The 25,537-nt window shown below is 47.0% G+C and overlaps 19 non-coding genes across 19 annotated transcripts; all 19 read right to left on the reverse strand.

The window, feature by feature from the left end:
* Nucleotides 1–8,566: 8,566 nt before the first annotated feature.
* On the reverse strand, nt 8,567–8,707 carry LOC149446801 (U4 spliceosomal RNA). The gene has a single exon (XR_016306178.1). It is a non-coding gene; the product is annotated as a U4 spliceosomal RNA (small nuclear RNA).
* A 1,259-nt stretch (nt 8,708–9,966) lies between these two features.
* Nucleotides 9,967–10,107, reverse strand: LOC149446802 (U4 spliceosomal RNA). Its single transcript, XR_016306168.1, has one exon. It is a non-coding gene; the product is annotated as a U4 spliceosomal RNA (small nuclear RNA).
* A 1,258-nt stretch (nt 10,108–11,365) lies between these two features.
* On the reverse strand, nt 11,366–11,506 carry LOC149446803 (U4 spliceosomal RNA). Its single transcript, XR_016306204.1, has one exon. It is a non-coding gene; the product is annotated as a U4 spliceosomal RNA (small nuclear RNA).
* A 559-nt stretch (nt 11,507–12,065) lies between these two features.
* TRNAK-UUU (transfer RNA lysine (anticodon UUU)) lies at nt 12,066–12,138 on the reverse strand. The gene has a single exon. It is a non-coding gene; the product is annotated as a tRNA-Lys (tRNA).
* Nucleotides 12,139–12,771: 633 nt separating this feature from the next.
* LOC149446805 (U4 spliceosomal RNA) lies at nt 12,772–12,912 on the reverse strand. The gene has a single exon (XR_016306169.1). It is a non-coding gene; the product is annotated as a U4 spliceosomal RNA (small nuclear RNA).
* A 1,258-nt stretch (nt 12,913–14,170) lies between these two features.
* Nucleotides 14,171–14,311, reverse strand: LOC149446806 (U4 spliceosomal RNA). Its single transcript, XR_016305887.1, has one exon. It is a non-coding gene; the product is annotated as a U4 spliceosomal RNA (small nuclear RNA).
* Nucleotides 14,312–14,870: 559 nt separating this feature from the next.
* TRNAK-UUU (transfer RNA lysine (anticodon UUU)) lies at nt 14,871–14,943 on the reverse strand. The gene has a single exon. It is a non-coding gene; the product is annotated as a tRNA-Lys (tRNA).
* Nucleotides 14,944–15,576: 633 nt separating this feature from the next.
* On the reverse strand, nt 15,577–15,717 carry LOC149446808 (U4 spliceosomal RNA). The gene has a single exon (XR_016305898.1). It is a non-coding gene; the product is annotated as a U4 spliceosomal RNA (small nuclear RNA).
* A 552-nt stretch (nt 15,718–16,269) lies between these two features.
* On the reverse strand, nt 16,270–16,342 carry TRNAK-UUU (transfer RNA lysine (anticodon UUU)). The gene has a single exon. It is a non-coding gene; the product is annotated as a tRNA-Lys (tRNA).
* Nucleotides 16,343–16,977: 635 nt separating this feature from the next.
* LOC149446810 (U4 spliceosomal RNA) lies at nt 16,978–17,118 on the reverse strand. Its single transcript, XR_016306173.1, has one exon. It is a non-coding gene; the product is annotated as a U4 spliceosomal RNA (small nuclear RNA).
* A 1,259-nt stretch (nt 17,119–18,377) lies between these two features.
* On the reverse strand, nt 18,378–18,518 carry LOC149446811 (U4 spliceosomal RNA). The gene has a single exon (XR_016306170.1). It is a non-coding gene; the product is annotated as a U4 spliceosomal RNA (small nuclear RNA).
* Nucleotides 18,519–19,776: 1,258 nt separating this feature from the next.
* On the reverse strand, nt 19,777–19,917 carry LOC149446812 (U4 spliceosomal RNA). Its single transcript, XR_016305909.1, has one exon. It is a non-coding gene; the product is annotated as a U4 spliceosomal RNA (small nuclear RNA).
* A 559-nt stretch (nt 19,918–20,476) lies between these two features.
* On the reverse strand, nt 20,477–20,549 carry TRNAK-UUU (transfer RNA lysine (anticodon UUU)). Its single transcript has one exon. It is a non-coding gene; the product is annotated as a tRNA-Lys (tRNA).
* A 633-nt stretch (nt 20,550–21,182) lies between these two features.
* On the reverse strand, nt 21,183–21,323 carry LOC149446814 (U4 spliceosomal RNA). The gene has a single exon (XR_016306171.1). It is a non-coding gene; the product is annotated as a U4 spliceosomal RNA (small nuclear RNA).
* Nucleotides 21,324–22,581: 1,258 nt separating this feature from the next.
* On the reverse strand, nt 22,582–22,722 carry LOC149446815 (U4 spliceosomal RNA). Its single transcript, XR_016305920.1, has one exon. It is a non-coding gene; the product is annotated as a U4 spliceosomal RNA (small nuclear RNA).
* Nucleotides 22,723–23,281: 559 nt separating this feature from the next.
* TRNAK-UUU (transfer RNA lysine (anticodon UUU)) lies at nt 23,282–23,354 on the reverse strand. The gene has a single exon. It is a non-coding gene; the product is annotated as a tRNA-Lys (tRNA).
* A 633-nt stretch (nt 23,355–23,987) lies between these two features.
* Nucleotides 23,988–24,128, reverse strand: LOC149446817 (U4 spliceosomal RNA). The gene has a single exon (XR_016305931.1). It is a non-coding gene; the product is annotated as a U4 spliceosomal RNA (small nuclear RNA).
* A 552-nt stretch (nt 24,129–24,680) lies between these two features.
* Nucleotides 24,681–24,753, reverse strand: TRNAK-UUU (transfer RNA lysine (anticodon UUU)). The gene has a single exon. It is a non-coding gene; the product is annotated as a tRNA-Lys (tRNA).
* A 635-nt stretch (nt 24,754–25,388) lies between these two features.
* LOC149446819 (U4 spliceosomal RNA) lies at nt 25,389–25,529 on the reverse strand. Its single transcript, XR_016306175.1, has one exon. It is a non-coding gene; the product is annotated as a U4 spliceosomal RNA (small nuclear RNA).
* Nucleotides 25,530–25,537: the final 8 nt, after the last annotated feature.

Here is a 25,537-nt window from a genome sequence, read left to right on the forward strand (position 1 = left end):
TAAAATAATTAGACTGGAATTCATTAGATGTACAAAATTAGAATTAGATGTACAAAAATATGAATAAATTGTGAATGTACTTTAATGCGTACAAAATAAAGTGTGTACTTATAAAAATCACTAAGGCTTTGGTTTCAATTATTTACCGTATTTTCCAACGTATAAGACGACCCCCTACTTTTCCTGTTAAAATGTAGTGTTTGGGCTATACTCGCCGTATAAGACTACCCCTCTTCCAATGCAGACCAGTGGGAAGAATCGTGCCCCATCATTGGTGTCAGTGGGAGGAATAGTGCCTCATCATTGGTGTCAGTGGGAGGAATAGTGTCCCATCATTGGTATTAGTGGGAGGAATAGTGCCCCATCATTGGTATTAGTGGGAGGAAAAGTGCCCCATCATTGGTGTCAGAGCGACGAATCGTGCCCCATCATTGGTGTCAGTGGGAGGAAGAGCACCCTATCATTGGTGTCAGTGGGAGGAATAGCGCCCCATCATTGGTGTCAGTGGGAGGAATCGTGCCCCATCATTGGTGTCAGTGGGAGGAATCGTGCCCCATCATTGGTATCAGTGGCAGGAATAGTGCCCCATCATTAGTATCAGTGGGGGGAATAGTGCCCCATCTTTGGTGTCAGTGGGAGGAATCGTGCCCCATCATTGCTGTCAGTGGGAGAAATAGTGTCCCAACACTGGTGTCATTGGGAGGACTAGTGTCCCAACATTGGTGTCAGTGGGAGGAATATTGTCCCAACATTGGTGTCAGTGGGAGGAATAGTGTCCTAACATTGGTGTCAGTGGGAGGAATAGTGTCCTAACATTGGTGTCAGTGGGAGGAATAGTGTCCCAACATTGGTGTCAGTGGGAGGAATAGCACCCCATCATTGGTGTCAGTGGGAGGAATAGCGCCCCATCATTGGTGTCAGTGGGAGGAATTGTGCCCCATCATTGGTGTCAGTGGGAGGAATCGTGCCCCATCATTGGTATCAGTGGCAGGAATAGTGCCCCATCATTAGTATCAGTGGGGGGAATAGTGCCCCATCTTTGGTGTCAGTGGGAGGAATCATGCCCCATCATTAGTGTCAGTGGGAGGAATAGTGTCCCAACATTGGTGTCAGTGGGAGGAATAGTGTCCCAACATTGGTGTCAGTGGGAGGAATAGCGCCCCATCATTGGTGTCAGTGGGAGGAATAGTGTCCCAACATTGGTGTCAGTGGGAGGAATAGCACCCCATCATTGGTGTCAGTGGGAGGAATAGCGCCCCATCATTGGTGTCAGTGGGGGGGGGAATAGTGCCTCATCGTTGGTGTCAGTGGAGGGGGAGGAAAAGTGCCCCATCGTTGGTGTCAGTGGGAGGAATAGTGCCCCATCATTGGTGTCAGTGGGGGGGGAATAGTGCCCCATCGTTGGTGTCAGTGGGGGGGAGGAAAAGTGCCCCATCATTGGTGTCAGTGAGAGGAATAATGCCCCATCATTGGTATCAGTGACACCAATGATGGGGCACTATTCCTCCCACTGACACCAATTACACCTGTTCTAGTATGGTGCTGCTGCAGCCAGCATATGTGGCTGCAGCAGCACCTCTGCACGGCACACTTACCGTCCGTTCCTTCACTCGATTTTTGCGGGGCCACTCGGCTCCGCCTCCTCTCCGGTGATTGGCCGCCTGTGTGCCTTTCCTGAGCTACAGTTCTGGCGGCCAATCACCGGTGAGGAGGCGGAGCCGAGCAGCCGCACGAACATCCAGTGGCCGAACCGAATGAAGGAGCAGCCGCGCTTCCTGGACCGGATCGTCATGGGACCGAAGCCAGGTAAGAGACAGCAGCCCCTGCCCACCCCTGTACTTAGTGTCCCTTCCGTTGGAAGGGGGGGGGCGGCGGCAGCACCGCGCCACCCCCCTAAAAATTGTCAGTATGCCGTATACCGACGTATAAGACGACCCCCGACTTTTGAGAAGATTTTCAAGGGGTAAAAAGTTGTCTTATATGCCGGAAAATACGGTAAATTGAAATGAATGATCTCAAACCATGTATAAAAAGTCTGAATTTTGATTTATTTAAACTTCACCTTCAAACAAAATATTAAAAATGCACATTTTTTTGCAGGTAAAAAAAAAGCATTTTTTTGTTTTTTTTTGTTAGGGACCTGTGAAGAATTGCACCAAAAGATCGAAAGATCATGGGTATGATACCATGGTCCTGCAGACTGTTTGTGTATCTGTCTACCCATACCTCCAATACGGGAAGCCAGCTACACTCTGACAGGAAGCTCAATGAACTACCTACAGCAATCAACAGCTCTCTGGTAGTTCATTGAGGGCTATTAATGGACAGCCGTGAGGACTGTTAGGACTTGCAGTTTCCTATTCACAGAACATTTTGAATGAATGACTCGGCCAGTCAAGCAGAAACCCAAAAGGGTAACGATTTTTTTTTAGTTGGTGACATCAAGCTGGGGAAAATATCCCCCGTTAGCTGTCTAAACATGGACTGGGGGGGAGGGGTATGGGGGCCAGTGCATATGTTACATGTTACACCCTGAATGTGGGTGTAACATGTAACATGTTACAAAAAGTGAACTTATCTTTTTACTGGGACAAAAGATTTTAGCTCTTTCTTTCTATATTGCAAATTAAAAGATACAGCTTGGCAGGAGTCCAGCTTTGTATGGTTAGTCACAACAATGACACGTTATAGATGGAGCTCCTGGCTTCCTAAAGTTCTTGTATAGTCCAACAGTGGAATGTTTTCTCTATTTGGACTCTATTCTTGCCTATATGGGAATTTTATGTGCCCTTTAACTTTCTCCACTTTTATGTATTCCAGCATTTCCTGTTGTACCCCCCATTATATACAACAACCAAATAAACACTATCTGATAAATAGACACCCTATGCCAAATGCACAGCAGGTTTTTAGGCACAGAACAAAATACAGAAGTGTCTTCAGCAAAGCTCTTGAGAAGTATCAGGGGGTAAGTGGTGTGTGGCCTGAATGGCATAGTGTGATGATGTCAGGGCTCTGAGCTGCGGTGGCCCTGAGAATATTCCTCTGCACAGCAGAGATCTCTGGCCTCCCTGCTCTCCCAGCTTATGCCTTCCGAACACCACACTTCATCCCTCCCGGAGATGGCAGATCACGGGCAGGCAGACTCCAAACGTTTTTTATCCCGCACCCAGCCGGGTCCAGAGTTGCAGCCAAGATGGCACCTGGACACGAGGCCTCACAGCACTCCTCCCCTGCTCACAGTGGCGGCTCTCCTGCACCATCGATCTCCTTGCAGGTACTGTGCCCTAGTCCCTCATCTCCCTCCCCCTCAGTGGACAGGTCTCCCCCTCCAGCGGAGCTTGACACCGCAGACGCTGACTGGGACATCAGGGAACATATTACAGCTCTCCCTACTAAGGCGGACGTTCAACAACTCTTTGCAACAGTGGAGCTATCATACAAGCAGGCTATAGAAGGATCATGGAGGATACTGTGGCCCTGGGGAATAGAGTGGAGGCTTTGGAGACGAATCATGAAGAAATTCTGCAGACTATTACTAGTTTACAGGAGACTGTTATACACCATGAAGATGTATTTAGCTCCTTATTAGACCAATTGGATGACCATGAGAACAGGGATAGGAGGCAGAATATCCGTATTCGTGGTCTTCCTGAGGCGACCTGCACACCTGACCTGTTGCCTTCTGTGCAAGGCATGTTTCACAAAGTCCTGGGCGACTCTGCTCCTGAACCAATTGAATTAGATGGGGTCCATAGAGCCCTGCTGCCTGTTCTTCAAGCTGCAGATAAACCATGGGACATTATTTGCAAAGTGCATAGATATTCTGTGAAAAAAGCAATTTGCCACATATCGATTTTGATGGGGCCAACATAGCCCTTTTCCCAGATTTGTTCAGGAGGACTCTCATGTAAAGGCACACTGTTCGCCCCTGCTAGATGCCCTGCGTGCAGTCAACGTGATCTGGAGGAGTAGTATACTATATGCTGTCAGTTGTGCTTCCCCTTTTATGCTGTTACCATGGCTAGCAAATTGAATATCTTGTCCTATAATGTTCTGGGCAGGGGAAGACTGACAACTCATGGGGCCCCCGGGCAATAGAGAATCATGGGACCCCTTTGGCCTTGCCAAAACTCAAAAAAGCCTATGAAAAAGTACCAGGGGCATCTCATGGGGCCCCCTACTGAACCCGGGCCCTCAGGCAGTGTCCGAGTTTCCAAATGCTCAGTCCGCCCCTGGTTCTGGGGCTCTGTTTCCCACAGAAGAGGGGTTGCCTTTGGCAAGAATTGCGTCACCTGTCCCCAGATGTTATATTCTTGCAGAAGATGCACTTCACTGCCAAATCTATTCCCCACATGCCTCTTGTGACAATGGTATCATAGTACATCCCCTATTGCTAACGCCAGGGGGGCTTCGATAGCTATCAAGAAGTCCTGCCCATTCTCTCTTCTATCTCAGCAAATTGATCCAGAGGGCCATTTTCTATTTCTTAAAGGTTTAATACATGGTCATAAATATACCTTTGCAGTGTTTTATGCCCTGAATTCCCACACTGTTAATTTCACATCCACCACCTTAAAAAAATCGATGGACTTTAGGGAAGGTGTGGTGATTCTCGGGGGTGATTTTAATATTGTTCTGGACCCTTGTCTGGACACGTCTTACGGCAAAACATCTTTATTCTACCGTGTGCTAAAGCATATGAAACAGCTTTCGTGTGCTCTTCACCTGGTGGACAGCTGGCGGGTGACGCATACCCTAGATAAGGACTTCAGCTATTATTCAAAGATACATGATTCTCACTCACGCCTAGATCTTCTTTTTTTTACCAGTTTTATCTGTGTAATGTGGTTTCCTCGTCAATTGGTTCCATAACAATCTACGATCACTCTCCTGTGACCTTATCCTTTCACCCCCAGCTGCTTACCAGACTGAATAGGTGTGGAGACTTAATGAGAACTTGCTGGATGACCCAGATGTTTTCGAAGCGGTCTCTCGCTCCCTACAATTTTGCTTCGAAACTAATTCCTCTGGAGACATGTCCACACAGGCGATTTGGAAAGGTCACAAAGTTGTGATCTTGGGTGAAATGATAGCCCATGGTTTTTGGATTAAAAAGGAAAAACAGAGGGAGATTGTGGACTTGTTGGATAAAATTCATGTTCTAGAAATTAAACGTAAAACACACTTTGACCCTTTGGATGCTCAGGAAACCTTACTCACCACGCGCTCTCAGTGCTTGGACCGTAGAGCCAGGAAAAAACTTAGCTGCTATGCCCACCACTTCTTTGAACATGGGAACAAATGCGATCGCCTCCTGGCTAGACAATTAAAAAAAAACAGCAGGCCTTACATCATGTTCATGGCTAGACAACACAGACTGGACGGGTGGAGCACACTCATGCTATCGCTGGACTGTTTCAACAGTTCTATGCCTCTTTTTACAACCTCCCTACCGCTCTCTGTACTGTGGATAAGGTGACTCAGAACACTACTATACAGACTTACATACAGAACTACACTTTCCATGTGTTCTCCCTTCATATTATTGCCCTTCCCTTGAGCAAAAGTCCAGGACCAGATGGCTTCACTAATCAATATTATAAGAAATTATTTTCGAACCTAGCCAGTCCACTTTGTAGTTATCTTAACTCTATCACCACTAATAACCCATTGCCTCCAGAGGCTCTACTGGCCCATATCACCATATTGCCAAAGCCAGGCAAAGACCCTCAATATTGTGCTAACTTTAGGCCCATTTCCTTACCGAATTCTGATACTAAGCTGTTGGCAAAAATTCTTGCAGTTCGCCTACAGGACCCTGTTGTAGACCTAGTTCACTCGGATCAGACTGGTTTGATAGTGAGCCGTGAGGCCAGAGATAATACAATCTGGGCTTTATATATATTACATTGGGCCCAGCATGGTCCTGCTTGGAGGGCAGATTTTTATTGGTTGAACTCTTTCTGAGAATTAATCTTACACCACAGATGCTCAAGAGCACGGCTAAGTTTTTTGAGACTTCTGGTGTCATCTGTTTGCCAGGGTTGTAGGGGTTGGGGCCTGATTCTGTGTGTAGTTAGGGGGGTATGCTTGTCTAGGAGGATGACATTGAGCTGTTGTAGACAGAAGTGGCTAGATTGGGGCAGGACAGGGATGAGATTTTGTCATAGAGTTAGTCAGTAGCAGAGTACAGTAGAGAAGGGTTGAGGTGCTGAAGTTTTCTACGGGTAACTGTTAGGTGGTTGGAAGGAGAAGAGGTGGAAAACAGGAAGAGAGTGAAACTAATAAGGTGGTGATCAGAGAGTGGGAGAGGATTGTTTGAGAGGTTGCATGGAGTGCATAGATAGGAGAATACAAGGTCAAGGGTGTTGCCATTGCAGTGAGTAGAAGCCTGTATCTATTTTTTCAGGTCAAAAGAGGAAGCTAGACTAAGAAGTTTGGAAGGAGCGGGAGTATTGGTATTAACAGGGATGTTAAAGTCACTGACAATAATTGCGGGGATTTCAGAAGAGAAAGTAGGGTAGCCAGGTAGAGAAGTCATCAAGGAAAGTTGATATCAGTCCAGGGGGGCTGGTAGATCACAGCATTTCTTATAGAAACAGGAGAAAATAGACAAATATAGTGTGCCTCAAAAGAGGACAGTGTAAGAGAGGGAGGTGGGTAAAGTACCTGATAAGTGCTCTGTGGGACTAGGAGGATTCCTACAACACCTCGCTTCCATCCACTGGGTCTGGGGGAGTGAATCCAGAGAAGGCCACCATGAGAGATGGAAGCAGGGGAGAAGTGTTGGATTCAGGAAGCCAGGTTACGGTAATGGCAAGGAAGTTAAAGGAATTTGTGATAAAGCAGTCATGGAGGGAGGTGAGATTGTTGCAGTCAGAATGGAGACTAAGTTCTGTGGATTGCAGCTGCTCCTAGACGGAGTGGGGTGGTGGGAGTGTTGGGCGCAGTTAAAAGATGGAGGCTCTGGGTTTGGGGATATATCTCCAGAGGTTAGGAGGAGTAGAAGATTGAGAGTAGGTAATATGGGAATGTGATTTATATGAGGGGCAGTGGGGTCCCGAGGCAGGTGTGGGTTATGAGGTCCGCACCGGGTGACACCGGCCTCACAGGGAGACACCGGACCCGCTCCATGAAAAGATAAGTTGTAAAGAAAGCCAACGATCCCCGCAAGATGGATCTGATCCATCCTGCGGGATCGTCAGCTTTCTTTACAACTTACCTTTTCATGGAGCGGGTCCGGTGTCACTCCATATAGGTTCCATGCAGACGATCCTGGGGGTGACACCAGTGTATCGGCAAGATGTGTCTCCCATGTAGATATGTTCCCCTGAAGCAACTGTGCATGTCCTGGTTTCAGGCACAATCAATCGATGATAGAACTACTGCTATCATCGATTGATCGTGACTGAAACCGAGACATGCGCAGTTGTCCTGGATCCACTCCAAGAAAAGGTAAGTTGTAAAGAAAAAAAAACAAAACAGTGCAGAGCTAAAAATGAGTATATCAATAAAAATTAAAATGTATCTATTAATTCATAAGAAATCCAAACATACCTAGAAAATATGTAATGAACAATAGATAAGAATGCAGCAAATATATCAATTAAAGTGGCAAAGTGATTCAGAAATCCCCAAACGTAAGTATGCAGGATAACGGTAAAAGTTCCAGGTGAAATATCAATATAACCTCTTTCCTATCCCAGTGTGAGATAATATATCCTCTGGTGAGAAATAGTAAGATTGCACACTAACCAGAAGCGCAATCTTAATGCGCATTGATCGAATGTATCAACCGGAGGTCTCCTATAGGGTGCAGCTTGGTACAAGATCCCCTCCTCTGTGGTTGTGGGTATTACAGATGTCAATCAGAGGGCCCTTAAACGGGTTGTCTGCAACAGGGTCTGGTCTTAGGCTTCCCTCCTCTGGACTGTGTGGATCACCAGGGGTCCTGGGATGGGGTTTAATTGCTCGGTACGGAGCAGAAAATATAGATGCCCATAGTGTATTAGGTAGAAGTATTTATTGGGTAAATAGTAAAATTAGAGCATGTACACATACATAAAGTATCTTAAAAGTAGAGGGTGTCTTTAAAATAGCAGCTTGCAAGCTGCTTAATACACTGACCAGCTGGGTGATTAAGATGGTCGCCGGACCTACCTGATCCGGAGGCGTGACATCACAGCATGCAAAGGCTCCTTCTAGACGCATTTCGTATTCATTGATGGCAACACCCCTACTGTAGACACATTGTTATACGAAACGTGTCTAGGAGGAGCCCTTGCACGCCGTGATGTGTTTGCATCCCTTAGGAAATGCCAGGTCTAGCTGAAAAAAAGCAAGGAAAAATATAATGAGGTAGAGTCCACTCTGGATTAAAGGCAAGTGGGGGGGAACGAGCATGACGTGGCAATCACATATTGTTCTACTCAGCAGGCTGCGTGATGACACAAAAGATCTCTATAGTGTCCCCGGCCCCGTGACCCGCTTCCTCAACTCTAACACATCTCAGTCTGCATCTTAGAAGCCATTGCTTTTCTGCTGTTTCAAACATATTGCTCAGTCTCCAGAGAGACTCTCAAAAATTGACAGTGCTGACTGTATTTCAAGTCATCACAGCGGGGTATTGGGATTAGTTTTCAATTAGCAATAATCACGCCTCAGATGGACCTCATTGGCTATGATACTGCCACTGCGCAAAGCTAACCAAATCAGTGTCTGCCAATTTCTGCCCATCCTTGGAGAAGGTATTGACATTGAGGTGAGACACAAAAGTGTCATCCAGTGGGCCGCTGAGCATTCTGAGACTTGGCATGCTAATGTGACAGAGAAGACGCCTAAGCTGGCATTGTTTGCATTTGAAAGGACTAAGGAGAATGTCAAGTTTTGGGGCCTAGATGTCAAATGGCTTTCTCCCACAGCATTTCTCAAAGGCCACTGAATGCATATGGACCGACGGCTGCACTGTTGGGAAAAAAAAAAGCCAAGGTGGAAAGCTTTGGGCCCGTCGTTGAAAGCTTTGTGGATAACAAGCCTGAACTGGAGTCCAGGAAAGCTGGCGTAGACCAGGCTTGTTGGGAATCAGTTGTTCAGGCAAACACCTGCAGCCACCTTTATTTCTGGGCTAGATTCACAGAGCCTTGAAAGGGGGAATTTTGCATCCCTTAGGACATTTCCTCTCTCTAGGCCAGTGAGCACTCCGGCAGATGGGCATAAAGATTACCTTATCCGCAGCTCAACAACAAGGACAAAGCTACCACCTGAACAGGGACTTAAACCCTGGACCCTCAGATTAAAAGCCTGATGCTCTACCGACTGAGCTATCCGGGCTCTGAAAGCTGCACCTCCAAAACAGTCCAATCTGCTTGAAACTTCACTTTTATGGCAGAAAAAGACCATTCGGCCAAAAGAAAGAGGAGATGTGTGCCTGAATGCACAAGTATTTGGCTCACTCCGGCTGGCCAATCGTCCTCTCCCATTCCATTTTTTAGGACAGCTTGCAACCATGCAGATAGGGTCCAGTCTGGTAGAGATGGAGAACGCTGAAAGTTTCTGGCTTAGTGTAACTTATAGGTCAATGCTCTTTCACTGGAAACAAGGGCCTTGCAAAAAACACACCGGCCAAACTGGTTCCTTAACCCTGGACCAACACGCTTCCAGTATTCTTCCTAATTGACTGGGTTACAAATAAAGAAAGTTCACCTTTAGCCTCATGATGCAGGGTCTAGCAGAGAAAAAGCAAGGAAAAATTGAATGAGGTAGAGTCCACTCTGGATTAAAGGCAAGTGGGGGGGAACGAGCATGACGTGGCAATCACATATTGTTCTACTCAGCAGGCTGCGTGATGACACAAAAGATCTCTATAGTGTCCCCGGCCCCGTGACCCGCTTCCTCAACTCTAACACATCTCAGTCTGCATCTTAGAAGCCATTGCTTTTCTGCTGTTTCAAACATATTGCTCAGTCTCCTGAGAGACTCTCAAAAATTGCCAGTGCTGACTGTATTTCAAGTCATCACAGCGGGGTATTGGGATTAGTTTTCAATTAGCAATAATCACGCCTCAGGTGGACCTCATTGGCTATGATACTGCCACTGCGCAAAACTAAGCAAATCAGTGTCTGCCAATTTCTGCCCATCCTTGGAGGAGGTATTGACATTGAGGTGAGACACAAAAGTGTCATCCAGTGGGCCGCTGAGCATTCTGGGACTTGGCATGCTAATGTGACAGAGAAGACGCCTAAGCTGGCATTGTTTGCATTTGAAAGGACTAAGGAGAATGTCAAGTTTTGGGGCCTAGATGTCAAATGGCTTTCTCCCACAGCAGTTCTCAAAGGCCACTGAATGCATATGGTCCGACGGCTGCACTGTTGGGGAAAAAAAAGCCAAGGTGGAAAGCTTTGGGCCCGTTGTTGAAAGCCTTCTGGATAACAAGCCTGAACTGGAGTCCAGGAAAGCTGGCGTAGACCAGGCTTGTTGGGAATCAGTTGTTCAGGCAAACACCTGCAGCCACCTTTATTTCTGGGCTAGATTCACAGAGCCTTGAAAGGGGGAATTTTGCATCCCTTAGGACATTTCCTCTCTCTAGGCCAGTGAGCACTCCGGCAGATGGGCATAAAGATTACCTTATCCGCAGCTCAACAACAAGGACAAAGCTACCACCCGAACAGGGACTTGAACCCTGAACCATCAGATTAAAAACCTGATGCTCTACCGACTGAGCTATCCGGGCTCTGAAAGCTCCACCTCCAAAACAGTCCAATCTGCTTGAAACTTCACTTTTATGGCAGAAAAAGACCATTCGGCCAAAAGAAAGAGGAGATGTGTGCCTGAATGCACAAGTATTTGGCTCACTCCGGCTGGCCAATCGTCCTCTCCCATTCCATTTTTTAGGACAGCTTGCAACCATGCAGATAGGGTCCAGTCTGGTAGAGATGGAGAACGCTGAAAGTTTCTGGCTTAGTGTAACTTATAGGTCAATGCTCTTTCACTGGAAACAAGGGCCTTGCAAAAAACACACCGGCCAAACTGGTTCCTTAACCCTGGACCAACACGCTTCCAGTATTCTTCCTAATTGACTGGGTTACAAATAAAGAAAGTTCACCTTTAGCCTCATGATGCCAGGTCTAGCAGAGAAAAAGCAAGGAAAAATTGAATGAGGTAGAGTCCACTCTGGATTAAAGGCAAGTGGGGGGGAACGAGCATGACGTGGCAATCACATATTGTTCTACTCAGCAGGCTGCGTGATGACACAAAAGATCTCTATAGTGTCCCCGGCCCCGTGACCCGCTTCCTCAACTCTAACACATCTCAGTCTGCATCTTAGAAGCCATTGCTTTTCTGCTGTTTCAAACATATTGCTCAGTCTCCTGAGAGACTCTCAAAAATTGCCAGTGCTGACTGTATTTCAAGTCATCACAGCGGGGTATTGGGATTAGTTTTCAATTAGCAATAATCACGCCTCAGGTGGACCTCATTGGCTATGATACTGCCACTGCGCAAAGCTAACCAAATCAGTGTCTGCCAATTTCTGCCCATCCTTGGAGGAGGTATTGACATTGAGGTGAGACACAAAAGTGTCATCCAGTGGGCCGCTGAGCATTCTGGGACTTGGCATGCTAATGTGACAGAGAAGACGCCTAAGCTGGCATTGTTTGCATTTGAAAGGACTAAGGAGAATGTCAAGTTTTGGGGCCTAGATGTCAAATGTCAAATGGCTTTCTCCCACAGCAGTTCTCAAAGGCCACTGAATGCATATGGTCCGACGGCTGCACTGTTGGGGAAAAAAAAGCCAAGGTGGAAAGCTTTGGGCCCGTCGTTGAAAGCTTTGTGGATAACAAGCCTGAACTGGAGTCCAGGAAAGCTGGCGTAGACCAGGCTTGTTGGGAATCAGTTGTTCAGGCAAACACCTGCAGCCACCTTTATTTCTGGGCTAGATTCACAGAGCCTTGAAAGGGGGAATTTTGCATCCCTTAGGACATTTCCTCTCTCTAGGCCAGTGAGCACTCCGGCAGATGGGCATAAAGATTACCTTATCCGCAGCTCAACAACAAGGACAAAGCTACTGCCCAAACAGGGACTTGAACCCTGGACCCTCAAATTAAAAGTCTGATGCTCTACCGACTGAGCTATCCGGGCTCTGAAAGCTGCACCTCCAAAACAGTCCAATCTGCTTGAAACTTCACTTTTATGGCAGAAAAAGACCATGCGCCCAAAAGAAAGAGGAGATGTGTGCCTGAATGCACAAGTATTTGGCTCACTCCGGCTGGCCAATCGTCCTCTCCCATTCCATTTTTTAGGACAGCTTGCAACCATGCAGATAGGGTCCAGTCTGGTAGAGATGGAGAACGCTGAAAGTTTCTGGCTTAGTGTAACTTATAGGTCAATGCTCTTTCACTGGAAACAAGGGCCTTGCAAAAAACACACCGGCCAAACTGGTTCCTTAACCCTGGACCAACACGCTTCCAGTATTCTTCCTAATTGACTGGGTTACAAATAAAGAAAGTTCACCTTTAGCCTCATGATGCAGGGTCTAGCAGAGAAAAAGCAAGGAAAAATTTAATGAGGTAGAGTCCACTCTGGATTAAAGGCAAGTGGGGGGGAACGAGCATGACGTGGCAATCACATATTGTTCTACTCAGCAGGCTGCGTGATGACACAAAAGATCTCTATAGTGTCCCCGGCCCCGTGACCCGCTTCCTCAACTCTAACACATCTCAGTCTGCATCTTAGAAGCCATTGCTTTTCTGCTGTTTCAAACATATTGTTCAGTCTCCTGAGAGACTCTCAAAAATTGCCAGTGCTGACTGTATTTCAAGTCATCACAGCGGGGTATTGGGATTAGTTTTCAATTAGCAATAATCACGCCTCAGGTGGACCTCATTGGCTATGATACTGCCACTGCGCAAAACTAAGCAAATCAGTGTCTGCCAATTTCTGCCCATCCTTGGAGGAGGTATTGACATTGAGGTGAGACACAAAAGTGTCATCCAGTGGGCCGCTGAGCATTCTGGGACTTGGCATGCTAATGTGACAGAGAAGACGCCTAAGCTGGCATTGTTTGCATTTGAAAGGACTAAGGAGAATGTCAAGTTTTGGGGCCTAGATGTCAAATGGCTTTCTCCCACAGCAGTTCTCAAAGGCCACTGAATGCATATGGTCCGACGGCTGCACTGTTGGGGAAAAAAAAGCCAAGGTGGAAAGCTTTGGGCCCGTTGTTGAAAGCCTTCTGGATAACAAGCCTGAACTGGAGTCCAGGAAAGCTGGCGTAGACCAGGCTTGTTGGGAATCAGTTGTTCAGGCAAACACCTGCAGCCACCTTTATTTCTGGGCTAGATTCACAGAGCCTTGAAAGGGGGAATTTTGCATCCCTTAGGACATTTCCTCTCTCTAGGCCAGTGAGCACTCCGGCAGATGGGCATAAAGATTACCTTATCCGCAGCTCAACAACAAGGACAAAGCTACCACCCGAACAGGGACTTGAACCCTGGACCATCAGATTAAAAACCTGATGCTCTACCGACTGAGCTATCCGGGCTCTGAAAGCTCCACCTCCAAAACAGTCCAATCTGCTTGAAACTTCACTTTTATGGCAGAAAAAGACCATTCGGCCAAAAGAAAGAGGAGATGTGTGCCTGAATGCACAAGTATTTGGCTCACTCCGGCTGGCCAATCGTCCTCTCTCATTCCATTTTTTAGGACAGCTTGCAACCATGCAGATAGGGTCCAGTCTGGTAGAGATGGAGAACGCTGAAAGTTTCTGGCTTAGTGTAACTTATAGGTCAATGCTCTTTCACTGGAAACAAGGGCCTTGCAAAAAACACACCGGCCAAACTGGTTCCTTAACCCTGGACCAACACGCTTCCAGTATTCTTCCTAATTGACTGGGTTACAAATAAAGAAAGTTCACCTTTAGCCTCATGATGCCAGGTCTAGCAGAGAAAAAGCAAGGAAAAATTGAATGAGGTAGAGTCCACTCTGGATTAAAGGCAAGTGGGGGGGAACGAGCATGACGTGGCAATCACATATTGTTCTACTCAGCAGGCTGCGTGATGACACAAAAGATCTCTATAGTGTCCCCGGCCCCGTGACCCGCTTCCTCAACTCTAACACATCTCAGTCTGCATCTTAGAAGCCATTGCTTTTCTGCTGTTTCAAACATATTGCTCAGTCTCCTGAGAGACTCTCAAAAATTGCCAGTGCTGACTGTATTTCAAGTCATCACAGCGGGGTATTGGGATTAGTTTTCAATTAGCAATAATCACGCCTCAGGTGGACCTCATTGGCTATGATACTGCCACTGCGCAAAGCTAACCAAATCAGTGTCTGCCAATTTCTGCCCATCCTTGGAGGAGGTATTGACATTGAGGTGAGACACAAAAGTGTCATCCAGTGGGCCGCTGAGCATTCTGGGACTTGGCATGCTAATGTGACAGAGAAGACGCCTAAGCTGGCATTGTTTGCATTTGAAAGGACTAAGGAGAATGTCAAGTTTTGGGGCCTAGATGTCAAATGTCAAATGGCTTTCTCCCACAGCAGTTCTCAAAGGCCACTGAATGCATATGGTCCGACGGCTGCACTGTTGGGGAAAAAAAAGCCAAGGTGGAAAGCTTTGGGCCCGTCGTTGAAAGCTTTGTGGATAACAAGCCTGAACTGGAGTCCAGGAAAGCTGGCGTAGACCAGGCTTGTTGGGAATCAGTTGTTCAGGCAAACACCTGCAGCCAACTTTATTTCTGGGCTAGATTCACAGAGCCTTGAAAGGGGGAATTTTGCATCCCTTAGGACATTTCCTCTCTCTAGGCCAGTGAGCACTCCGGCAGATGGGCATAAAGATTACCTTATCCGCAGCTCAACAACAAGGACAAAGCTACCGCCCAAACAGGGACTTGAACCCTGGACCCTCAAATTAAAAGTCTGATGCTCTACCGACTGAGCTATCCGGGCTCTGAAAGCTCCACCTCCAAAACAGTCCAATCTGCTTGAAACTTCACTTTTATGGCAGAAAAAGACCATGCGCCCAAAAGAAAGAGGAGATGTGTGCCTGAATGCACAAGTATTTGGCTCACTCCGGCTGGCCAATCGTCCTCTCCCATTCCATTTTTTAGGACAGCTTGCAACCATGCAGATAGGGTCCAGTCTGGTAGAGATGGAGAACGCTGAAAGTTTCTGGCTTAGTGTAACTTATAGGTCAATGCTCTTTCACTGGAAACAAGGGCCTTGCAAAAAACACACCGGCCAAACTGGTTCCTTAACCCTGGACCAACACACTTCCAGTATTCTTCCTAATTGACTGGGTTACAAATAAAGAAAGTTCACCTTTAGCCTCATGATGCCAGGTCTAGCAGAGAAAAAGCAAGGAAAAATTGAATGAGGTAGAGTCCACTCTGGATTAAAGGCAAGTGGGGGGGAACGAGCATGACGTGGCAATCACATATTGTTCTACTCAGCAGGCTGCGTGATGACACAAAAGATCTCTATAGTGTCCCCGGCCCCGTGACCCGCTTCCTCAACTCTAACACATCTCAGTCTGCATCTTAGAAGCCATTGCTTTTCTGCTGTTTCAAACATATTGCTCAGTCTCCTGAGAGACTCTCAAAAATTGCCAGTGCTGACTGTATTTCAAGTCATCACAGCGGGGTATTGGGATTAGTTTTCAATTAGCAATAATCACGCCTCAGGTGGACCTCATTGGCTATGATACTGCCACTGCGCAAAGCTAACCAAATCAGTGTCTGCCAATTTCTGCCCATCCTTGGAGGAGGTATTGACATTGAGGTGAGACACAAAAGTGTCATCCAGTGGGCCGCTGAGCATTCTGGGACTTGGCATGCTAATGTGACAGAGAAGACGCCTAAGCTGGCATTGTTTGCATTTGAAAGGACTAAGGAGAATGTCAAGTTTTGGGGCCTAGATGTCAAATGGCTTTCTCCCACAGCAGTTCTCAAAGGCCACTGAATGCATATGGTCCGACGGCTGCACTGTTGGGGAAAAAAAAGCCAAGGTGGAAAGCTTTGGGCCCGTCGTTGAAAGCTTTGTGGATAACAAGCCTGAACTGGAGTCCAGGAAAGCTGGCGTAGACCAGGCTTGTTGGGAATCAGTTGTTCAGGCAAACACCTGCAGCCACCTTTATTTCTGGGCTAGATTCACAGAGCCTTGAAAGGGGGAATTTTGCATCCCTTAGGACATTTCCTCTCTCTAGGCCAGTGAGCACTCCGGCAGATGGGCATAAAGATTACCTTATCCGCAGCTCAACAACAAGGACAAAGCTACCGCCCGAACAGGGACTTGAACCTTGGACCCTCAGATTAAAAGTCTGATGCTCTACCGACTGAGCTATCCGGGCTCTGAAAGCTGCACCTCCAAAACAGTCCAATCTGCTTGAAACTTCACTTTTATGGCAGAAAAAGACCATTCGGCCAAAAGAAAGATGAGATGTGTGCCTGAATGCACAAGTATTTGGCTCACTCCGGCTGGCCAATCGTCCTCTCCCATTCCATTTTTTAGGACAGCTTGCAACCATGCAGATAAGGTCCAGTCTGGTAGAGATGGAGAACGCTGAAAGTTTCTGGCTTAGTGTAACTTATAGGTCAATGCTCTTTCACTGGAAACAAGGGCCTTGCAAAAAACACACCGGCCAAACTGGTTCCTTAACCCTGGACCAACACGCTTCCAGTATTCTTCCTAATTAACTGGGTTACAGATAAAGAAAGTTCACCTTTAGCCTCATGATGCCAGGTCTAGCAGAGAAAAAGCAAGGAAAAATTTAATGAGGTAGAGTCCACTCTGGATTAAAGGCAAGTGGGGGGGGAAACGAGCATGACGTGGCAATCACATATTGTTCTACTCAGCAGGCTGCGTGATGACACAAAAGATCTCTATAGTGTCCCCGGCCCCGTGACCCGCTTCCTCAACTCCAACACATCTCAGTCTGCTTCTCAGAAGCCATTGCTTTTCTGCTGTTTCAAACATACTGCTCAGTCTCCTGAGAGACTCTCAAAAATTGCCAGTGCTGACTGTATTTCAAGTCATCACAGCGGGGTATTGGGATTAGTTTTCAATTAGCAATAATCACGCCTCAGGTGGACCTCATTGGCTATGATACTGTCACTGCGCAAAGCTAACCAAATCAGTGTCTGCCAATTTTTGCCCATCCTTGGAGGAGGTATTGACATTGAGGTGAGACACAAAAGTGTCATCCAGTGGGCCGCTGAGCATTCTGAGACTTGGCATGCTAATGTGACAGAGAAGACGCCTAAGCTGGCATTGTTTGCATTTGAAAGGACTAAGGAGAATGTCAAGTTTTGGGGCCTAGATGTCAAATGGCTTTCTCCCACAGCATTTCTCAAAGGCCACTGAATGCATATGGACCGACGGCTGCACTGTTGGGAAAAAAAAAAGCCAAGGTGGAAAGCTTTGGGCCCGTCGTTGAAAGCTTTGTGGATAACAAGCCTGAACTGGAGTCCAGGAAAGCTGGCGTAGACCAGGCTTGTTGGGAATCAGTTGTTCAGGCAAACACCTGCAGCCACCTTTATTTCTGGGCTAGATTCACAGAGCCTTGAAAGGGGGAATTTTGCATCCCTTAGGACATTTCCTCTCTCTAGGCCAGTGAGCACTCCGGCAGATGGGCATAAAGATTACCTTATCCGCAGCTCAACAACAAGGACAAAGCTACCACCTGAACAGGGACTTAAACCCTGGACCCTCAGATTAAAAGCCTGATGCTCTACCGACTGAGCTATCCGGGCTCTGAAAGCTGCACCTCCAAAACAGTCCAATCTGCTTGAAACTTCACTTTTATGGCAGAAAAAGACCATTCGGCCAAAAGAAAGAGGAGATGTGTGCCTGAATGCACAAGTATTTGGCTCACTCCGGCTGGCCAATCGTCCTCTCCCATTCCATTTTTTAGGACAGCTTGCAACCATGCAGATAGGGTCCAGTCTGGTAGAGATGGAGAACGCTGAAAGTTTCTGGCTTAGTGTAACTTATAGGTCAATGCTCTTTCACTGGAAACAAGGGCCTTGCAAAAAACACACCGGCCAAACTGGTTCCTTAACCCTGGACCAACACGCTTCCAGTATTCTTCCTAATTGACTGGGTTACAAATAAAGAAAGTTCACCTTTAGCCTCATGATGCAGGGTCTAGCAGAGAAAAAGCAAGGAAAAATTGAATGAGGTAGAGTCCACTCTGGATTAAAGGCAAGTGGGGGGGAACGAGCATGACGTGGCAATCACATATTGTTCTACTCAGCAGGCTGCGTGATGACACAAAAGATCTCTATAGTGTCCCCGGCCCCGTGACCCGCTTCCTCAACTCTAACACATCTCAGTCTGCATCTTAGAAGCCATTGCTTTTCTGCTGTTTCAAACATATTGCTCAGTCTCCTGAGAGACTCTCAAAAATTGCCAGTGCTGACTGTATTTCAAGTCATCACAGCGGGGTATTGGGATTAGTTTTCAATTAGCAATAATCACGCCTCAGGTGGACCTCATTGGCTATGATACTGCCACTGCGCAAAACTAAGCAAATCAGTGTCTGCCAATTTCTGCCCATCCTTGGAGGAGGTATTGACATTGAGGTGAGACACAAAAGTGTCATCCAGTGGGCCGCTGAGCATTCTGGGACTTGGCATGCTAATGTGACAGAGAAGACGCCTAAGCTGGCATTGTTTGCATTTGAAAGGACTAAGGAGAATGTCAAGTTTTGGGGCCTAGATGTCAAATGGCTTTCTCCCACAGCAGTTCTCAAAGGCCACTGAATGCATATGGTCCGACGGCTGCACTGTTGGGGAAAAAAAAGCCAAGGTGGAAAGCTTTGGGCCCGTTGTTGAAAGCCTTCTGGATAACAAGCCTGAACTGGAGTCCAGGAAAGCTGGCGTAGACCAGGCTTGTTGGGAATCAGTTGTTCAGGCAAACACCTGCAGCCACCTTTATTTCTGGGCTAGATTCACAGAGCCTTGAAAGGGGGAATTTTGCATCCCTTAGGACATTTCCTCTCTCTAGGCCAGTGAGCACTCCGGCAGATGGGCATAAAGATTACCTTATCCGCAGCTCAACAACAAGGACAAAGCTACCACCCGAACAGGGACTTGAACCCTGAACCATCAGATTAAAAACCTGATGCTCTACCGACTGAGCTATCCGGGCTCTGAAAGCTCCACCTCCAAAACAGTCCAATCTGCTTGAAACTTCACTTTTATGGCAGAAAAAGACCATTCGGCCAAAAGAAAGAGGAGATGTGTGCCTGAATGCACAAGTATTTGGCTCACTCCGGCTGGCCAATCGTCCTCTCCCATTCCATTTTTTAGGACAGCTTGCAACCATGCAGATAGGGTCCAGTCTGGTAGAGATGGAGAACGCTGAAAGTTTCTGGCTTAGTGTAACTTATAGGTCAATGCTCTTTCACTGGAAACAAGGGCCTTGCAAAAAACACACCGGCCAAACTGGTTCCTTAACCCTGGACCAACACGCTTCCAGTATTCTTCCTAATTGACTGGGTTACAAATAAAGAAAGTTCACCTTTAGCCTCATGATGCCAGGTCTAGCAGAGAAAAAGCAAGGAAAAATTGAATGAGGTAGAGTCCACTCTGGATTAAAGGCAAGTGGGGGGGAACGAGCATGACGTGGCAATCACATATTGTTCTACTCAGCAGGCTGCGTGATGACACAAAAGATCTCTATAGTGTCCCCGGCCCCGTGACCCGCTTCCTCAACTCTAACACATCTCAGTCTGCATCTTAGAAGCCATTGCTTTTCTGCTGTTTCAAACATATTGCTCAGTCTCCTGAGAGACTCTCAAAAATTGCCAGTGCTGACTGTATTTCAAGTCATCACAGCGGGGTATTGGGATTAGTTTTCAATTAGCAATAATCACGCCTCAGGTGGACCTCATTGGCTATGATACTGCCACTGCGCAAAGCTAACCAAATCAGTGTCTGCCAATTTCTGCCCATCCTTGGAGGAGGTATTGACATTGAGGTGAGACACAAAAGTGTCATCCAGTGGGCCGCTGAGCATTCTGGGACTTGGCATGCTAATGTGACAGAGAAGACGCCTAAGCTGGCATTGTTTGCATTTGAAAGGACTAAGGAGAATGTCAAGTTTTGGGGCCTAGATGTCAAATGTCAAATGGCTTTCTCCCACAGCAGTTCTCAAAGGCCACTGAATGCATATGGTCCGACGGCTGCACTGTTGGGGAAAAAAAAGCCAAGGTGGAAAGCTTTGGGCCCGTCGTTGAAAGCTTTGTGGATAACAAGCCTGAACTGGAGTCCAGGAAAGCTGGCGTAGACCAGGCTTGTTGGGAATCAGTTGTTCAGGCAAACACCTGCAGCCACCTTTATTTCTGGGCTAGATTCACAGAGCCTTGAAAGGGGGAATTTTGCATCCCTTAGGACATTTCCTCTCTCTAGGCCAGTGAGCACTCCGGCAGATGGGCATAAAGATTACCTTATCCGCAGCTCAACAACAAGGACAAAGCTACTGCCCAAACAGGGACTTGAACCCTGGACCCTCAAATTAAAAGTCTGATGCTCTACCGACTGAGCTATCCGGGCTCTGAAAGCTGCACCTCCAAAACAGTCCAATCTGCTTGAAACTTCACTTTTATGGCAGAAAAAGACCATGCGCCCAAAAGAAAGAGGAGATGTGTGCCTGAATGCACAAGTATTTGGCTCACTCCGGCTGGCCAATCGTCCTCTCCCATTCCATTTTTTAGGACAGCTTGCAACCATGCAGATAGGGTCCAGTCTGGTAGAGATGGAGAACGCTGAAAGTTTCTGGCTTAGTGTAACTTATAGGTCAATGCTCTTTCACTGGAAACAAGGGCCTTGCAAAAAACACACCGGCCAAACTGGTTCCTTAACCCTGGACCAACACGCTTCCAGTATTCTTCCTAATTGACTGGGTTACAAATAAAGAAAGTTCACCTTTAGCCTCATGATGCAGGGTCTAGCAGAGAAAAAGCAAGGAAAAATTTAATGAGGTAGAGTCCACTCTGGATTAAAGGCAAGTGGGGGGGAACGAGCATGACGTGGCAATCACATATTGTTCTACTCAGCAGGCTGCGTGATGACACAAAAGATCTCTATAGTGTCCCCGGCCCCGTGACCCGCTTCCTCAACTCTAACACATCTCAGTCTGCATCTTAGAAGCCATTGCTTTTCTGCTGTTTCAAACATATTGTTCAGTCTCCTGAGAGACTCTCAAAAATTGCCAGTGCTGACTGTATTTCAAGTCATCACAGCGGGGTATTGGGATTAGTTTTCAATTAGCAATAATCACGCCTCAGGTGGACCTCATTGGCTATGATACTGCCACTGCGCAAAACTAAGCAAATCAGTGTCTGCCAATTTCTGCCCATCCTTGGAGGAGGTATTGACATTGAGGTGAGACACAAAAGTGTCATCCAGTGGGCCGCTGAGCATTCTGGGACTTGGCATGCTAATGTGACAGAGAAGACGCCTAAGCTGGCATTGTTTGCATTTGAAAGGACTAAGGAGAATGTCAAGTTTTGGGGCCTAGATGTCAAATGGCTTTCTCCCACAGCAGTTCTCAAAGGCCACTGAATGCATATGGTCCGACGGCTGCACTGTTGGGGAAAAAAAAGCCAAGGTGGAAAGCTTTGGGCCCGTTGTTGAAAGCCTTCTGGATAACAAGCCTGAACTGGAGTCCAGGAAAGCTGGCGTAGACCAGGCTTGTTGGGAATCAGTTGTTCAGGCAAACACCTGCAGCCACCTTTATTTCTGGGCTAGATTCACAGAGCCTTGAAAGGGGGAATTTTGCATCCCTTAGGACATTTCCTCTCTCTAGGCCAGTGAGCACTCCGGCAGATGGGCATAAAGATTACCTTATCCGCAGCTCAACAACAAGGACAAAGCTACCACCCGAACAGGGACTTGAACCCTGGACCATCAGATTAAAAACCTGATGCTCTACCGACTGAGCTATCCGGGCTCTGAAAGCTCCACCTCCAAAACAGTCCAATCTGCTTGAAACTTCACTTTTATGGCAGAAAAAGACCATTCGGCCAAAAGAAAGAGGAGATGTGTGCCTGAATGCACAAGTATTTGGCTCACTCCGGCTGGCCAATCGTCCTCTCTCATTCCATTTTTTAGGACAGCTTGCAACCATGCAGATAGGGTCCAGTCTGGTAGAGATGGAGAACGCTGAAAGTTTCTGGCTTAGTGTAACTTATAGGTCAATGCTCTTTCACTGGAAACAAGGGCCTTGCAAAAAACACACCGGCCAAACTGGTTCCTTAACCCTGGACCAACACGCTTCCAGTATTCTTCCTAATTGACTGGGTTACAAATAAAGAAAGTTCACCTTTAGCCTCATGATGCCAGGTCTAGCAGAGAAAAAGCAAGGAAAAATTGAATGAGGTAGAGTCCACTCTGGATTAAAGGCAAGTGGGGGGGAACGAGCATGACGTGGCAATCACATATTGTTCTACTCAGCAGGCTGCGTGATGACACAAAAGATCTCTATAGTGTCCCCGGCCCCGTGACCCGCTTCCTCAACTCTAACACATCTCAGTCTGCATCTTAGAAGCCATTGCTTTTCTGCTGTTTCAAACATATTGCTCAGTCTCCTGAGAGACTCTCAAAAATTGCCAGTGCTGACTGTATTTCAAGTCATCACAGCGGGGTATTGGGATTAGTTTTCAATTAGCAATAATCACGCCTCAGGTGGACCTCATTGGCTATGATACTGCCACTGCGCAAAGCTAACCAAATCAGTGTCTGCCAATTTCTGCCCATCCTTGGAGGAGGTATTGACATTGAGGTGAGACACAAAAGTGTCATCCAGTGGGCCGCTGAGCATTCTGGGACTTGGCATGCTAATGTGACAGAGAAGACGCCTAAGCTGGCATTGTTTGCATTTGAAAGGACTAAGGAGAATGTCAAGTTTTGGGGCCTAGATGTCAAATGTCAAATGGCTTTCTCCCACAGCAGTTCTCAAAGGCCACTGAATGCATATGGTCCGACGGCTGCACTGTTGGGGAAAAAAAAGCCAAGGTGGAAAGCTTTGGGCCCGTCGTTGAAAGCTTTGTGGATAACAAGCCTGAACTGGAGTCCAGGAAAGCTGGCGTAGACCAGGCTTGTTGGGAATCAGTTGTTCAGGCAAACACCTGCAGCCAACTTTATTTCTGGGCTAGATTCACAGAGCCTTGAAAGGGGGAATTTTGCATCCCTTAGGACATTTCCTCTCTCTAGGCCAGTGAGCACTCCGGCAGATGGGCATAAAGATTACCTTATCCGCAGCTCAACAACAAGGACAAAGCTACCGCCCAAACAGGGACTTGAACCCTGGACCCTCAAATTAAAAGTCTGATGCTCTACCGACTGAGCTATCCGGGCTCTGAAAGCTCCACCTCCAAAACAGTCCAATCTGCTTGAAACTTCACTTTTATGGCAGAAAAAGACCATGCGCCCAAAAGAAAGAGGAGATGTGTGCCTGAATGCACAAGTATTTGGCTCACTCCGGCTGGCCAATCGTCCTCTCCCATTCCATTTTTTAGGACAGCTTGCAACCATGCAGATAGGGTCCAGTCTGGTAGAGATGGAGAACGCTGAAAGTTTCTGGCTTAGTGTAACTTATAGGTCAATGCTCTTTCACTGGAAACAAGGGCCTTGCAAAAAACACACCGGCCAAACTGGTTCCTTAACCCTGGACCAACACACTTCCAGTATTCTTCCTAATTGACTGGGTTACAAATAAAGAAAGTTCACCTTTAGCCTCATGATGCCAGGTCTAGCAGAGAAAAAGCAAGGAAAAATTGAATGAGGTAGAGTCCACTCTGGATTAAAGGCAAGTGGGGGGGAACGAGCATGACGTGGCAATCACATATTGTTCTACTCAGCAGGCTGCGTGATGACACAAAAGATCTCTATAGTGTCCCCGGCCCCGTGACCCGCTTCCTCAACTCTAACACATCTCAGTCTGCATCTTAGAAGCCATTGCTTTTCTGCTGTTTCAAACATATTGCTCAGTCTCCTGAGAGACTCTCAAAAATTGCCAGTGCTGACTGTATTTCAAGTCATCACAGCGGGGTATTGGGATTAGTTTTCAATTAGCAATAATCACGCCTCAGGTGGACCTCATTGGCTATGATACTGCCACTGCGCAAAGCTAACCAAATCAGTGTCTGCCAATTTCTGCCCATCCTTGGAGGAGGTATTGACATTGAGGTGAGACACAAAAGTGTCATCCAGTGGGCCGCTGAGCATTCTGGGACTTGGCATGCTAATGTGACAGAGAAGACGCCTAAGCTGGCATTGTTTGCATTTGAAAGGACTAAGGAGAATGTCAAGTTTTGGGGCCTAGATGTCAAATGGCTTTCTCCCACAGCAGTTCTCAAAGGCCACTGAATGCATATGGTCCGACGGCTGCACTGTTGGGGAAAAAAAAGCCAAGGTGGAAAGCTTTGGGCCCGTCGTTGAAAGCTTTGTGGATAACAAGCCTGAACTGGAGTCCAGGAAAGCTGGCGTAGACCAGGCTTGTTGGGAATCAGTTGTTCAGGCAAACACCTGCAGCCACCTTTATTTCTGGGCTAGATTCACAGAGCCTTGAAAGGGGGAATTTTGCATCCCTTAGGACATTTCCTCTCTCTAGGCCAGTGAGCACTCCGGCAGATGGGCATAAAGATTACCTTATCCGCAGCTCAACAACAAGGACAAAGCTACCGCCCGAACAGGGACTTGAACCTTGGACCCTCAGATTAAAAGTCTGATGCTCTACCGACTGAGCTATCCGGGCTCTGAAAGCTGCACCTCCAAAACAGTCCAATCTGCTTGAAACTTCACTTTTATGGCAGAAAAAGACCATTCGGCCAAAAGAAAGATGAGATGTGTGCCTGAATGCACAAGTATTTGGCTCACTCCGGCTGGCCAATCGTCCTCTCCCATTCCATTTTTTAGGACAGCTTGCAACCATGCAGATAAGGTCCAGTCTGGTAGAGATGGAGAACGCTGAAAGTTTCTGGCTTAGTGTAACTTATAGGTCAATGCTCTTTCACTGGAAACAAGGGCCTTGCAAAAAACACACCGGCCAAACTGGTTCCTTAACCCTGGACCAACACGCTTCCAGTATTCTTCCTAATTAACTGGGTTACAGATAAAGAAAGTTCACCTTTAGCCTCATGATGCCAGGTCTAGCAGAGAAAAAGCAAGGAAAAATTTAATGAGGTAGAGTCCACTCTGGATTAAAGGCAAGTGGGGGGGGAAACGAGCATGACGTGGCAATCACATATTGTTCTACTCAGCAGGCTGCGTGATGACACAAAAGATCTCTATAGTGTCCCCGGCCCCGTGACCCGCTTCCTCAACTCCAACACATCTCAGTCTGCTTCTCAGAAGCCATTGCTTTTCTGGTGTTTCAAACATACTGCTCAGTCTCCTGAGAGACTCTCAAAAATTGCCAGTGCTGACTGTATTTCAAGTCATCACAGCGGGGTATTGGGATTAGTTTTCAATTAGCAATAATCACGCCTCAGGTGGACCTCATTGGCTATGATACTGTCACTGCGCAAAGCTAACCAAAT

This window comes from Staurois parvus, unplaced genomic scaffold, assembly GCF_062004578.1.
Source record: "Staurois parvus isolate SC_StPar_1 unplaced genomic scaffold, SC_StPar_1.0 ptg000689l, whole genome shotgun sequence".
Lineage (NCBI taxonomy): Eukaryota > Metazoa > Chordata > Amphibia > Anura > Ranidae > Staurois > Staurois parvus.